We start from the raw sequence: 13396 nt of genomic DNA, 5'->3' as shown, positions 1-13396 counted from the left end.
GTTCACCACACTCCGCCGTCTTCTTACCTCGCCGCCCATACTTCGCCACTACGATCCGAGAGCCCCTACCGAGGTGCATACTGACGCAAGTGGCGTCGGCCTCGGAGCTGTCCTGACTCAGCGGAAAGATGGTTATGAGGAATACGTCGTGGCGTACGCGAGTCGGGTGCTCAGCAAGGCTGAATGCAACTATTCCGTTACGGAGAAGGAATGTTTAGCGATCGTCTGGGCACTCATGAAATTTCGACCCTATCTGTACGGCCGCCAGTTTGATGTCGTCACGGACCATCACGCGCTTTGCTGGTTGTCGTCTCTTAAAGACCCGGCCGGCCGCCTCGCCAGGTGGGCTCTCCGCCTTCAGGAGTTCGACATCCGCGTTGTATATCGCTCTGGCCGTAGGCACATGGACGCCGACGCTCTATCTCGATCTCCTCTGCCCACCGCCGCTGCATGCTCATCCGTGCCTGAACCCGTCCTCTCGCCTCTTACCGCCTCTGATATGCTTGCGGAACAGCGCAAAGACCCGTGGCTTGCGTCGATCATCGACGTCGTGACCAACGCTCACACTGCTGTGCCTTCGCGCACTCTACGCCGCCAGGCACCACATTTTGCGTTCCGTGATGGCCTGCTCTACCGTCGTAACTACACGCAAGATGGTCGACGGTGGCTCCTCGCGATACCTCGCCATTTACGTTCTGAGATCTGTGCCTCGTTTCACGCTGACCCACAATGTGCTCACGCCGGTGTGTTGAAGACGTTTCAAAGAATATCTCAGCGTTATTATTGGCGGGGCATGTACGGGTACATTCGCCAATACGTCCGCTCCTGCATCGCCTGTCAGCGACGAAAGTCTCCCGCGCCACGTACGAGCGGCCCCTTGCAGCCATTGCCGTGCCCGGCTCGCCCATTCGATCGTGTTGGCGTCGACCTCTACGGCCCGCTGCCCTACACGTTATCTGGGAACCGCTGGATAATTGTTGGCGTCGACCACCTAACCCGATATGCAGAGACCGCCGCACTACCCGCTGCCACTGCTCGTGACGTTGCCCACTTCCTGCTGCACAATTTTGTTCTCCGCCATGGTGCGCCGCGCGAGTTGCTCAGTGATCGAGGCCGTGTCTTTCTTTCGGACGTGGTGGAAGCCCTCCTCAGAGAGTGTCGCATCATTCATCGGACCACCACTGCCTACCACCCTCAAACTAACGGGCTGACTGAGCGCTTTAATCGCACTCTCGGCGATATGCTCACCATGTACGTCTCGTCAGATCAGTCTAACTGGGACTCTGTGCTGCCTTTTGTGACGTACGCATACAATACCGCCACCCAGTCAACCACCGGATTTTCCCCTTTCTACCTGTTGTATGGCCGTGAGCCGTCCTCCACAATGGACACGGTTTTGCCGTACACTCCGGACGCCTCCGAATGCATGCCCCTTTCCGAACTCGCCAAGCACGCCGAGGAATGTCGCCAACTGGCCCGTTCTTTCACCTCGGACTCCCAAGGTCGCCGAAAGCATGAACACGATGCCCATCAAACCGCGCACGCTTTCTCTCCAGGTTCATTAGTTTGGCTTTGGGTCCCCTCCACTACACCAGGACAGTCTTCGAAATTTCGCAGAGAACATCATGGCCCTTACCGCGTCGTCGAATCAACATCCCCTGTTAATTATATTGTAGAGCCGCTTACACCCTCTTCGGACTTGCGTCGTCGCGGCCGTGAGCTTGTCCATGTCAGTCGCCTGAAGACTTATTACGACCCGCTCCTCTTGCCAGCACCATAGGTCGCCAGGATGGCTCCTCTTCCATCCCGGGGCCATTGTAGTGAATTACAATTAACGCGCCTGAACTATTATGAATGCGCCTCAGGTTGCCTCGATGGCAGACGAAGAAGTTGACGACGAAGTGTGCCGGCGCGCGCGGCTCCAGCTCTCTGGCTGTGTAGACTGACTGTGATTTTGCTGCCGTCCGCTCAGCTATTTGGCGAACTGTATAGCTGAAGTCACTAGTACGCGCACCCCCTTTCACTTTATTCAATTCAGTATTAAGTTGAAAGTTAGCGCATGTGTTGTCGTCTTCGTTGTGTCCTTGTCTCGAGCGCTACACTTTTTTCATCATGATTCCATACACTGGCGGACGGTAACATACACCGATGGCGCCAGTTCTAGCGGTCAATAAGTGCACCACAACCTATGAAATTTCAAAGTCTGAACTCACGTCAACAATGTCAGAGTAACGGCGGTTTTTGATAGCCATTATAACCGAGTCACCGCGAGAAGCCTACCTTCAAGTGGAGAAGTTTCAAGTTGAACTACCTGATCCTGCGAATGCGACCTATCACGTATATAGTGCTTCTTTCTCAAATTTTCATTATCAGATTCCCTGTGCGCGCACACAAAATCCTGAAGCTTCTTTCGCGTGAATTGAGTCCTTGGCGAAAAATCTTCAATCCAAACCCGAGGCGTCTCTATGTCTTTAGGTTTGTAACCACTCGTTAAGAAGTTACACTTCTCATGCTACACTTGTCCTTAAAGTTCAAAAACTTGACAACTATTGGAAGGACATGGTCTTGTTTTGTATTGTCCCCCTCTGTTGGCTTGTTCAATATCCGCTGTCTGGATGACAAGATTTGCCGATAAAAGTTCATTGGTTACCTTTTCTTTGTCTTTCCATTTCTCTGCTGAGTCTGGTGCAGTGGCCTTAAAAACCTGATTCTTCCTGAGCATCTGGTTACTCGCGTCGTAAATGAGCAGATTTGCCTACTCTGTTTGCCATGACTCCATAGAATTCAACATAGTGCGAGATTTATGAGTTTATTTATTTATTTATTTATTTATTTATTTATTTATACATATTTATACATAATATTTATATATATATTTCTTTATTATAAGAACATAACAATACAATAAACGATATGGGGCTATTATCAAAAAAGTTACAGATGTGTCTAATCATACAATGTTAGCTAAGGCGTTCTTGAAAAGTTGGTAATCTTTGATGGTTGCTGTTGGTGCGGGAAGGTGATTCCACTCTGCTGCTGTTCGAGGTAAAAATGACTGAAAGAAAGCGTTAGTTCTGCAAAATGGGACACCGACTTTGTAGGCATGATCTAATCTTGATGATGAAGTTAAATAACTAAACGACATGGGACCGAAGCCAACACTCATCGAAACCAAGGAGCATTGGAGATGGCCTTTTTTTAATACTGTACTTTTTATTAATAGGAGACTAATAAATGCTGTGCAATAAAAGTTGTGCTGAATATTTCTGTGGTCGTTCTTTACGATATAAGACCAGGCAAGTTGTGAAATACGCACACAGTTGCTCAAGCGTGGGATGATCCTCAAACACATTTACTTAGTCAGCCATATTCTATGTTACTCCTTATTATATGCTTTAAAGCAACACTACCAAAACCTCCATAGAGCATCGGAGCATTCTATTATTTTCCGCTACAAAAGACGCATTTACGTTAGAGAAAAGTGAATATTAAAAAGTGCGTTGTTGTTGCCCCCGTGGACTGAGAAAAAGACTGTAGTCAGCGACTGGAAATGGATGACGAAAAGCCTGCGCTCAGGGACCCGCACGGAAAAAAACCACACTTGGTGCTTTCGCAGTTTGCTCGCGAGAACGGCCAATGATGATGGCACCTGTATTTTATTCCCCAGTCTTTCCTATGGGATCATTTCTCTTTCCTTGGTGGGAGTAATATTTTTGTTTATACAATACGGCAATCTAACGAAGCAGACCGTCTTCCGTTTGTGCTCAGTGTCCCTGCAAGTATTTTGTATTAGATACACTCAGTTTATTTACTCTGTGGCCTTTAACTTAGACTAACTTCCGAATCAGATCGCAAAGTAAATAGCTGAAGCTTGAGGTCGTGAAAAATAGGCAGTTAAAGAGAGTTCACAAAGGAGTTGCTCCTGATGCTCTGTTTCTTACTTTCTTCTCTTGGCTGATTCCATCAAAGGGCAGTGTCGGGAGAACGCCAATAGAGGTTGTTACCTTCCACGAACATTTAGCAAGTCTTTGCAGCGTCCGGTAGTAAGCTGGTCGCAGCACGGGGCAAGTCTAACATTAGCGCGAGTAAACAAGTCTTCGCAAGGAAATTCAGGTATGCTGAATGCACTCAACGTGCAAGCATTCGCCAATGCTTTCGAAACGTTTGCGTACGTCAAGGAGAAAAAAAGTCTCCGCGCGTGAGGGAAGGGTTCAGTACCTCTGGAGCCACCGACAAGTAACATCAGCCGCGTTGACTAGCGTGCACACTGTATCGCTGCTGAGCTCAACCAGCTAATCCACTAGCGTCCGCGGAGTGCGGCCAGATAGCACTGCAGGAAGCTAAATATTGAGTGCGACGTGCTAGAAACGGCATCGGGAGTGCTACAGCACAGCATACCGTATTTACGCGCATATAGAACGGATTCCCAGAATGAGCACACCCCGTACTTTGGTTGTCCGAAAGTATTCATTCTTTTTCCCTCGCAAAATAAACGCACCCTATTATATTGGCTAACCGTCTAATAATGATAATTAATATTAGCAGGCACCTGATTTCGAACGCAGAAAGAAGTAGGCCATCTGTGCAGTGTCAGTACTTATACATTACAGCACGGGGCGAACAGCCAATAGAACGTCCCGCGAGGAATCAGATAGCCAGATGAAATCACGCCTGGTCACAAATCGTTTCTCTCTTCGATCTGCAATATAAAGGACCTTTCCTTTGTAGCCGTATGGCGGCGCTTGGGTGGACGTCATTTAGTAATTAACTCCCTTATTACAAATCTACTCCGCCTTGGGGGATTCCCTTAAAACATTTGACCAATACTGTTCCCACTTCGAGTTATCGGTCAATTCGCTCTCGCCCTACCATAAGCTTGCAGTCCCGGTTATCTCAATTGGTAGAGCGACTGCTCCGGTGAATCGGTGGTCCCGGGTTCGAACCCCGGACCAGGACGAATTTTTCTTTAACTGCGATGTTTCTGAGAAAGCTGTATAGCTTTCCTTTGTAGCCGTATGGCTGCTGTCGGGTGGATGTCAATGAGTAATTAACTCCCTCATTACAAATCTGCTCCACCTTGGGGATTCCTCTAAAACGTTTGGTCAATATAAAGGACTGTAGCAACCTGTACCGGTTAGGATTTTCGCTGAATGGCGTCATCTGGGCTTGAGTAGACAGCAGTTGTGAGTTGAGTTGTGTCCCTGTCTTTTGCGCTGTTTTAAAAAATCATGGTTCACCAACTAGCCTGCACGTCTACCCTTGTAAGCAGCACGTCCGGACTCGAGCTGCGGTGGAGCGCGCGCCGTCGTCGCCCAGTCCGGCCATGTCTCTAGTTTGCTCTTTAGATATAGCATCACGAGTCCTAACTTGAATTATAGCGCAGGCTTAAGGTAAAAGTTAAAACGTGCTGAACAGTGCGTTTTGTTTTATTGAGAAAGTGAGTATTACAGTAAAAAGTAGGTTTGGTTTGGTTTATCGGCTTTAACGTCCCAAAGCGACTTAGGCTACCAGAGACACCGAAGTGAAGGGCTCCGGAAATTTCGACCACAAGTATATACCAGGCTATGCCGTCGTTACTGGAGCATTTTTTTTTAATTTGCTGGCCCGCGTAATGCACTCACCCCTCAAATATTTAGGATTCTTTTGTTGAAAATATGCGTTTCATTACGCGATTAAAAACGGTCATCTGTGCCAGAAGGGCCGCTCGCTGATCAGCAGAAAGGACACCATTGGCTGGTTTCCCTTCAACAGGTGTGCATAAATGAAGCTATTTTAGGCCTCTTCCTCAGTTTGGTCATCGTCGGTAACGTGGCGAGGCCCAAAACTGGCGGAACACGGCACATCGTTAAAAGGCGGACTTGTGTATAGGTCTACATCGAGGCAGCTTAAGACCCAGCCCTTGACGGACAAGGTGGTATAAGTTTGTTTTCTTTTTTACTCCAAAAGGGCAGTCCCCCTGATATGTGGCCAGGTTGGAAGTTTTTTGCACTTGCTGCATGAGAATTCTGACTGAACTTAAGGCCCTGTTTCTCTGAGTATTGCCAGAGAACAAGTTCCCTCTATTCGAAAAAGGATAACACCAAACACCATATAATATTAAGGCGACTGTAGTGCGCGCTTAGAAACCCCCTCCCAGCCCTTTTCTCTATTTGTCCAGGTTTGGGCCCTTCTTGGGCCCTACTACCTTTGTTCAGCAAACGGTTAAATATTTAGTGAGCATGTTCTATGCAAGACAAATTCCTTGAGTGTTATGCAGAATTGGTTCTCCAACGTCTCCCTTTTATTTTTTAGCTGGTACATTTGTTACCAGCGAAGCATGGAGGAGACATTTTTGATACTTTGAAGAATAAAATAAGGGAGTGTAGAAAAAAACTCCTGCGTCAGTGTTAGTGGATACTTCGGTTCAGTGATGTCGCGCTTATAGTTGCGCTGTTGAAAAAGTTCTGGGACAGGCTTCAAACTAAACCGATGAAATAGGATATTTATCCATAAAAAAAATTTCGGAGAGCATTTATCCGGGTGAGGTATCTCGCGTTTTGTAATCGGCTATTTTTCGGCTGTGTATCAAGGTATCGGTGTGCAAGATAATGCCTTGAAACAAAACATCGGTTGACAATTTGCTCATCTTGAACTTTCGCGCTCTTTTACCATGTTTTCTCCAAGAACACGCAATGCTTTATAAAAACCATCAAGCCCCATTCTGATCCATGTAATGTGTGCCACACTCCAAATAGTTGTAGTAGCAAATGAATGAAGGTGGTCTCTCAGTTTTGGCATGACCTTTGTGAAAATTCCTGGCTTAGCCACGAGCATAGCGCAGTAGAACAAACTTGTGCAAGAAAAAATCACCTTTTTTCTGTTCAAAAGCGCCGAAGTTTGGGCCAGTTGGTACTGATCGATCTTGAAAAAACGTAGCAGCACGAAAAAACGGGGACGAAATAGACACATGTGCAGCATTCGTTCTGTCGTACATGTGGCTTTTTAGACCCCTTTTTTTTCAGTGCGACAGGAATTCGTCGCTCCTAATTTTGACCAGAAGCGATATGCTCCAATGCAGCAGTTATTTATTTGGCACCGAAAAGATCAGACTCGTTGGCGAATGAAACCGGCTTCGTTGCTCGTTTCCTGTTTCTTAGTTGCAAGATTCCTCGTGCGTGGTTGTCCTCATGCAGACCAATATCAGCAGCGCTTGATGGCCGACGATGTTCTCCTTGCAGTGCCTTGGCGTAAACTCAACGTCGGCCGTACAGTCCAAAGGCGTACGGGCTCATGCCGCCGTACGGGCCCTTGTAGATCGGTCGCACGGGCGCTGGCTGCGGGCCTACTCCGTAGGCCGGGTAGGCGGGTCCCACGACGGGACCGAACTGCGCGTTCACCATGGCGATCACGAGGACCACGACGATGACTATGGCGAAGATTGCCCTGCTGGTAATCATGGTGTCTGCACCGGAAAAAGTAAGAAGCTATTGTCAATCGAAACTACAACAGGCTGAGCGAAAGGAGTTGCAACGATTAGCGGACTTCGCAGGAACTTAGTATGCAGTTAAGTCGCAGCACTTAAGTTGGTGCCATCCCGTAAGACGCTGAAAATCAACAGCCATGTATTTCCTTTTTATTTGACGCTCAATTTTCTGTTTGCATATAATTACACGAGGTGCTCTGAGTAATGGCTAGAAAGCTACCGGTGCAAAGTACAGCCGGCTGCAGAACACGTACCGATGGAAAGAAAAAAAGTATGTTACATTTCTAGCCGTGGTTTTATTCGCCACTGAGCGTATATCACTACTTTCCGGACAGTTACATTTGAAAGTTGAAATGGCCCATAAACGGTTCTCACAATCTCAGATGACCAAGAAATGCAATTTCCTTCCGGTCCTCATATGCCTACTTCTAGGCTCAGCCCTACTTTCATTTTCTGAATTATGAACCTTCCGAGAGATTCTTTTTACAAGATGTCTGTATGCACCAAGCCTTCAGAAGTTTGGCGTTTAAGAGCTCGTGCTTGCAAAACGAACATGCGAAAACAAAACCGACTGCAGCCACACCAAAGCGGCAATGAAACCTGGAGGTACCTGTGTGTAAAACCATTTGATGCGTTGATTTGGCATGCGTGATTCAAGCTAGCTCTCTGCGAGATTTTTTTTTGTTTTCTTTTTCATCTTATTGCGTCCACTTTCTTTGACATCTTGACTAATAACATCAGGTCTCATTAAGCAATATTTACTGAGCGCCTGATGGGGTTATCGTTATTTGTATCTTCACATTATTTAGCGTTAGAGTATTAGGTTAGAGGAGTAAGGTGACCCGAAGCGTTCGAGTTATTGGCCGTGCATAGTACGCCTGTTGCTGGCAAATAATTTGTTTTTTCTCCCGCAAATTTGATGTCCTGAGATGGTGATTATTTGTGTTTGAAGTGGGTCCTATAAGCTTTGTGTATGCTCTGCCTTAGTGGAGAGTTATATCAGATCTGAACGTGGATATATCAACATTTTCAACGGCGACTGTTTCGGTCAGGGGCAAAAAACGATCAAGATTTTCCGCCTGGCTGCACCATTGCTCGTCATTAGTACCATTCGTACATGACTACACGAAGATGTACCAACTTGCTGCGAAGGCCAAACACTCAGCAAAATTAGCCGGTGTCCGAGGACACCCCGGAAAATGTTTCGGGCCACGACTCCGTTCGCTTCGTGGCGCTCAATTTAAAAAAAAAAATGGAGCCATTTATGAACCGTTTAACGCTCTATAAGACGGCTTTAGCTCCATATTTTGACGATAATGCTCTTGCTGATGTGCATAACAGCGAACCGACAAACCATTGTAGTTAACCTCCAGGCTTTCTTCTCTGTTTCTCTGGTATTCTTTCTCCTTGTAGGGTAACCAACCTGGACGGTGCTTCGTTAGCCTCCGTTCATTTTATTAATCCTCTCTCTTCATTCTATTTCGGGCGTGTTTCGAAGCGCAAATTTTGGTTAACAAGCGATTTTAGACGGCGAGGTCTTACAGGGATCGAAGCGGGTTAGCTTGTCTCAGCTGCTACTGAATATTTTGATGAGGAGGCCGGCGATCAAATAATATGAAAACGGCCCCGCCTCCTCTGAAGACCGTTTTTACGCGACAGGCTTCATGTTAGGGTTTTTCGTGCTGTGCATATAACAGTTGCAGTTGTGTGAACAAATACATTAAGAAACAAGCTCTCGTCGCTTCTTCATTCAAAGTCACTGTAATTCGACGAATTAAAGGTGTTAAATTAAAAAACAGTGTCACTAATTGCGGCTGCTAAAGAACAAAATTAGCGAACTTAATTCAGCCCTAGAAAGTAAAAAAATTATGCACACGTGACGATGCGACCTTCAACATGTTGATAATACGTGAATATGTAAACATTAATCAAATTCAAAACAGAAAGTAGGAGGAGAGGGGGGGGGGTGATCTGTTACTTTTCCTCGCGAAAAAAAGCATAACCCACGCTCCGGCAGTTAAAACGCGCAAAATATTTTGAAGAGTACCGATAGCATGCAAGCACTACACGAGTCGCCAACTCCTTTACTGTACGGAGAGGTATGCGCTGAATACTTTGCTCGGAATGTCAACATAACAAGCAACCTGTTCTGGTATCTCAGCGGCAAGAAATTTCTGTTCAAGGCTGTGGCATCTCATATAAAATTTAAAAACGTCCTAATCACACACCTATCATCATCAAAATTTATAATTTTAAAGAAGCCTTCAACGCAACATTTAACCTTCATGTTCCCACTTTAACTAGTTGCGTAGATGGCAGCTTGCGGATGGAGAGATAAAAATCCTCCCACTGTAACGCTCATTTTCTCTGTGGACACAGGAAAATAGCGGCACTGTTAATATCCTTCTACTCCCTGAAATGCTATTCTATTTGCACCAACAAGCCAAAGGATATGAAATACGTGGCAGCTGTAATAGTGAAGTTTCTTTTTCGCCTAACCCAAGGATCCACTTCCTTTAAGACACGGGTAAGGGCTAGTAGGCCTTTGCCTGCATCATTGCTGTATCGTGGGTTATACGAAAATGGCAAAACAGGATCGCTAATAAAAAAAACCGCCTCAAAGGGAGTGCGCGTACGGAAACGGCAAGTTAGGTTTGAAACTGTGATCGCGGCCAGCCACAACGACATGAATGTGCGTCGGCTTTTGCAGTTGCCAAGTGGCCACGATGGCGTCCAACTGAGCATAAATTTAGGTTAAGTCACTGCTTTCTTGGCGGCATTTGCATCCAGCGGCATGCAAACACGTCCGCAAACCGACATCTTATGCAAGGTAAACAAGCCTAGTGGGCAGAAAACAGTTCAAATCGTTTCTCCGCGGTATTCCTTTACAGCGAGAGTTAGCCAAAAGGACACCCCAGTCCATTAATTAGACGCGTAGCTACTCATTACATGTTATTCGAAGCAGGTATAACCGCTTACTGGCGCTACTTTAGATTCACGGATAGTAATGAGGGCGCCGGGAAAAGCAGCAATGATATGTTAGGCTCACGTACCTGTTAATCCGGCCGCGAATGTGTGACTGCTGGCCACAGACACCTCTGGATCTTATATAACCGCCTCTTGCGCTCACCATATAAAACGACGCCCGAGGATGCCGTTATCTAAGATGAGTCACTAACAACACGAAACCCACAAGCAACGGCCGTATATAAAATTCTTAGTGGGATAGTGTCGTTGTGCCAAAAGTGCCTCCTCGTCATGTTTACAGTGGAGTGGATAAGTGAGCCAATGACGTGGTTAACAATGTCCGACTGACGAAAAATTCTTGCATGTTGCGGCCGTTGTACGGGGCTGCTAAGAAGAGAAGGGCAGGCTGGATGACCTCGCTTATCTTTACAGCTTTTCTATCTTTTTTGAAGGATCCCCTACCATGTGCAATCTATTAGGTACATGTCCCTTTTGTGGTATCATCCCCATATAGATAACAGCCGGAGATTGTCGCTTTATGACTGGAAGCAGACAGGGTGAGAGGTGTGGTCCTGTTTTCCTGTAGTTGGACATCGCAGACTACCATACGCTGCAAGGATAATTGCGCCTCAGACAAAAACAAACTCGGCCGCAGAAAGGAGAGCCGGATGAAGTCGATCTGATTAGAATCCGCTATACAGCTGGAGCAAGACACCTACAGTTCACGCCAGAAAAGATTGGCAAATTTCGTATGCGAGCATCGTTGCATGAAAGTCGACTCTAGCTGTAATTGTTGCTTCGCAATGAGCAACACAAAGTCAACATCCAAAGCGGCTCCTCATGAAGAGGTGAGCCTAGATTGAAGCACATGGCCATGACGGAGGCTGCATTCCATTCTTGTCGGTGACGTCCACTGTGTGGAAAACCTAAGCAGGAAAAACTATATTGACAATTCTGCACAAAGAGCAGCCAGACGAAGCCACTCTCCTTGCCAAACTGGAACAGCGCTACTTCCCCACAGGATCTCCCCAACCCTACCGCGACTACCCATTACAAACGACGGGAGCACACTTCTTGATGAACCGAGGCCGAAGTTAGAGTGGCTCTTATTAAGATTTTGAGAAACCCAACCCTGGGGGCGGATAATTTTTGTACAAAGTCCCCAAAATTCTGGACGACCATCCAATCGCTTGCTATAACGAGGCCTGCGGAGAGTACCGTAATTCCGAAACCTGGTAAAGCTTTGCCGCTGAATAACGTCCGCGTCATATCGATAACATCGTGCATCGCAAAGCTCTCTGAGCACGTCATGTTCGTGCGCCCCACTCCCCATCTGGAGGCGCGGGGATTTTTCTCCGATTCCATTTCAGGATTCAGGACACACAAGACGGCCCTTCGGCCGAAAGAAGTAAATGACCTCCCAAGCGCAACCCAGACGAGGGCCCTCCTGGCGCTTGACATTAAAGAGGATTCTATGGGAAGGGGGGCGGGGGGCCTTAGTGCTCTCGCACTAAAACATGTCCTGTCCAGCTTAGTTGGTAGAGCCACTGCACTAGACGATGGGCGCTTCTCGGTTCGATCCTAGGACCCGGCGAATCATTCCTCAGCTACGGACTTTCTGTGAAAGCCGTACTGGTTTTCCTCCTATTATTATAGCTGCGTATAAGTGCACACTAATGTGTAATTAATCCTTTGTTTCAAGACAGGCAACGTAATGTATCCGGCCGAGCACACTGTAAGTGTCGAGTTCGTTATTGGAAATTGGGCCACACAGAAAACACAACCTACTGTGCTACCCTCGAAGCTGGTCATCGCATCGAAACACCTCAAAGAAATCTGCGCAAGCAACCGCCGTCACTCACCCTGTATCCCACACTGAATCGCTGCAGTCACTGTCCTCGTCCTCTATGTTCTTTGCACAACTGTGCATTTCGTGACAATCCAGGCAGCTTCTCCAAAGGGTGAGCAAGTATGCTAGAAAAACTCCGATACGCATCGAACAATATAGTTATTTTTAGAATTAGATTCAAAAGCTCCAGCACCCTATCCATTTCTAATCTTCAGAAATGCGCGAATGTTTCGCACTCTTGCAATATTCTAAAATACGTCCAAAATCACTAGTGTTTCATTATACAAATAGGGCAAAATCCGCTGTACCACCTAGAAAAGGTATCTTGTTATTTTGAAATCAAAATGCCTGACTTTTTATTGGCTAGTTCGTTGTGACAGGTTCGCATTTTTCATTACTGTAAACATCGCCATAACATTCCAGCTTGGAATGTTTGTTTTCTCATTGCACCAATTCCTGTTCTGACTGTGACCAGATAACCATTGCGTTTTCGTAATCATTGGTTATACTTAAGTCGGTGATTTTACTTATCGCTGCCTGAACTTTGTCATCGTGGCCTCTGGTACTACTCGTTGATAGTACCTGATTGCTTCAGTGTGCGCGAATAAAATTAATTCTTTACAAATAAATTGATCTTTTCATCAGTAATCGATATATGACTCTAAGTTTTCGTAATCATTTTTTTGTTTTCAAAAAGTAATATTCGAACACAAGAGCTAACCCGTTAAGCTTTATAACATGAGGAAGAGAGACGTGTGCGATGGCGTCGCTCTGATTTGTCGGTCGGACATATTAGCTTTGAAACTTATTTCTTTCTTATTTTTGAACAGGTCGCGATTCTACAAAGCCTGCGGCTGGCTTGTATTTTCATTGAACGATGCACAGTAGAAATGTTTGCTTGCTTAGCAAGTGTGCCTTGATTTGAAATCGCAATGAGATGAGCCAGAGAAAAGCAAGTCCTGTCGTCGGAACCTCCGCTAACCGACTGAGACAACGCAGGCTCTTTCTCGTTTTGTGTTTTGTTGTTAACAACCCCATCACCCTGCCTTGTCTCTAACCTCACATGGCTTCGTACGTTTAGTACTCAGGCCTGGATCGTTTTTCGTAATTTTCAGCTG

General features: G+C 46.4%; 1 long non-coding RNA gene across 1 annotated transcript; it reads right to left on the bottom strand.

Moving 5' to 3' along the window:
- Positions 1 to 7047: 7047 nt before the first annotated feature.
- Positions 7048 to 10667, bottom strand: LOC149367978 (uncharacterized). Its single transcript, XR_016285220.1, has 2 exons — positions 10516 to 10667; positions 7048 to 7441 (listed from the first exon to the last, which is right to left on the bottom strand). It is a non-coding gene; the product is annotated as an uncharacterized LOC149367978 (long non-coding RNA).
- Positions 10668 to 13396: the final 2729 nt, after the last annotated feature.

This window comes from Amblyomma mixtum, chromosome 1, assembly GCF_055824585.1.
Source record: "Amblyomma mixtum isolate Tamu chromosome 1, ASM5582458v1, whole genome shotgun sequence".
Lineage (NCBI taxonomy): Eukaryota > Metazoa > Arthropoda > Arachnida > Ixodida > Ixodidae > Amblyomma > Amblyomma mixtum.
The sequence above is the reverse complement of the archived record's forward strand: the minus strand, read 5'-3'. Positions and strand labels throughout refer to the sequence as shown.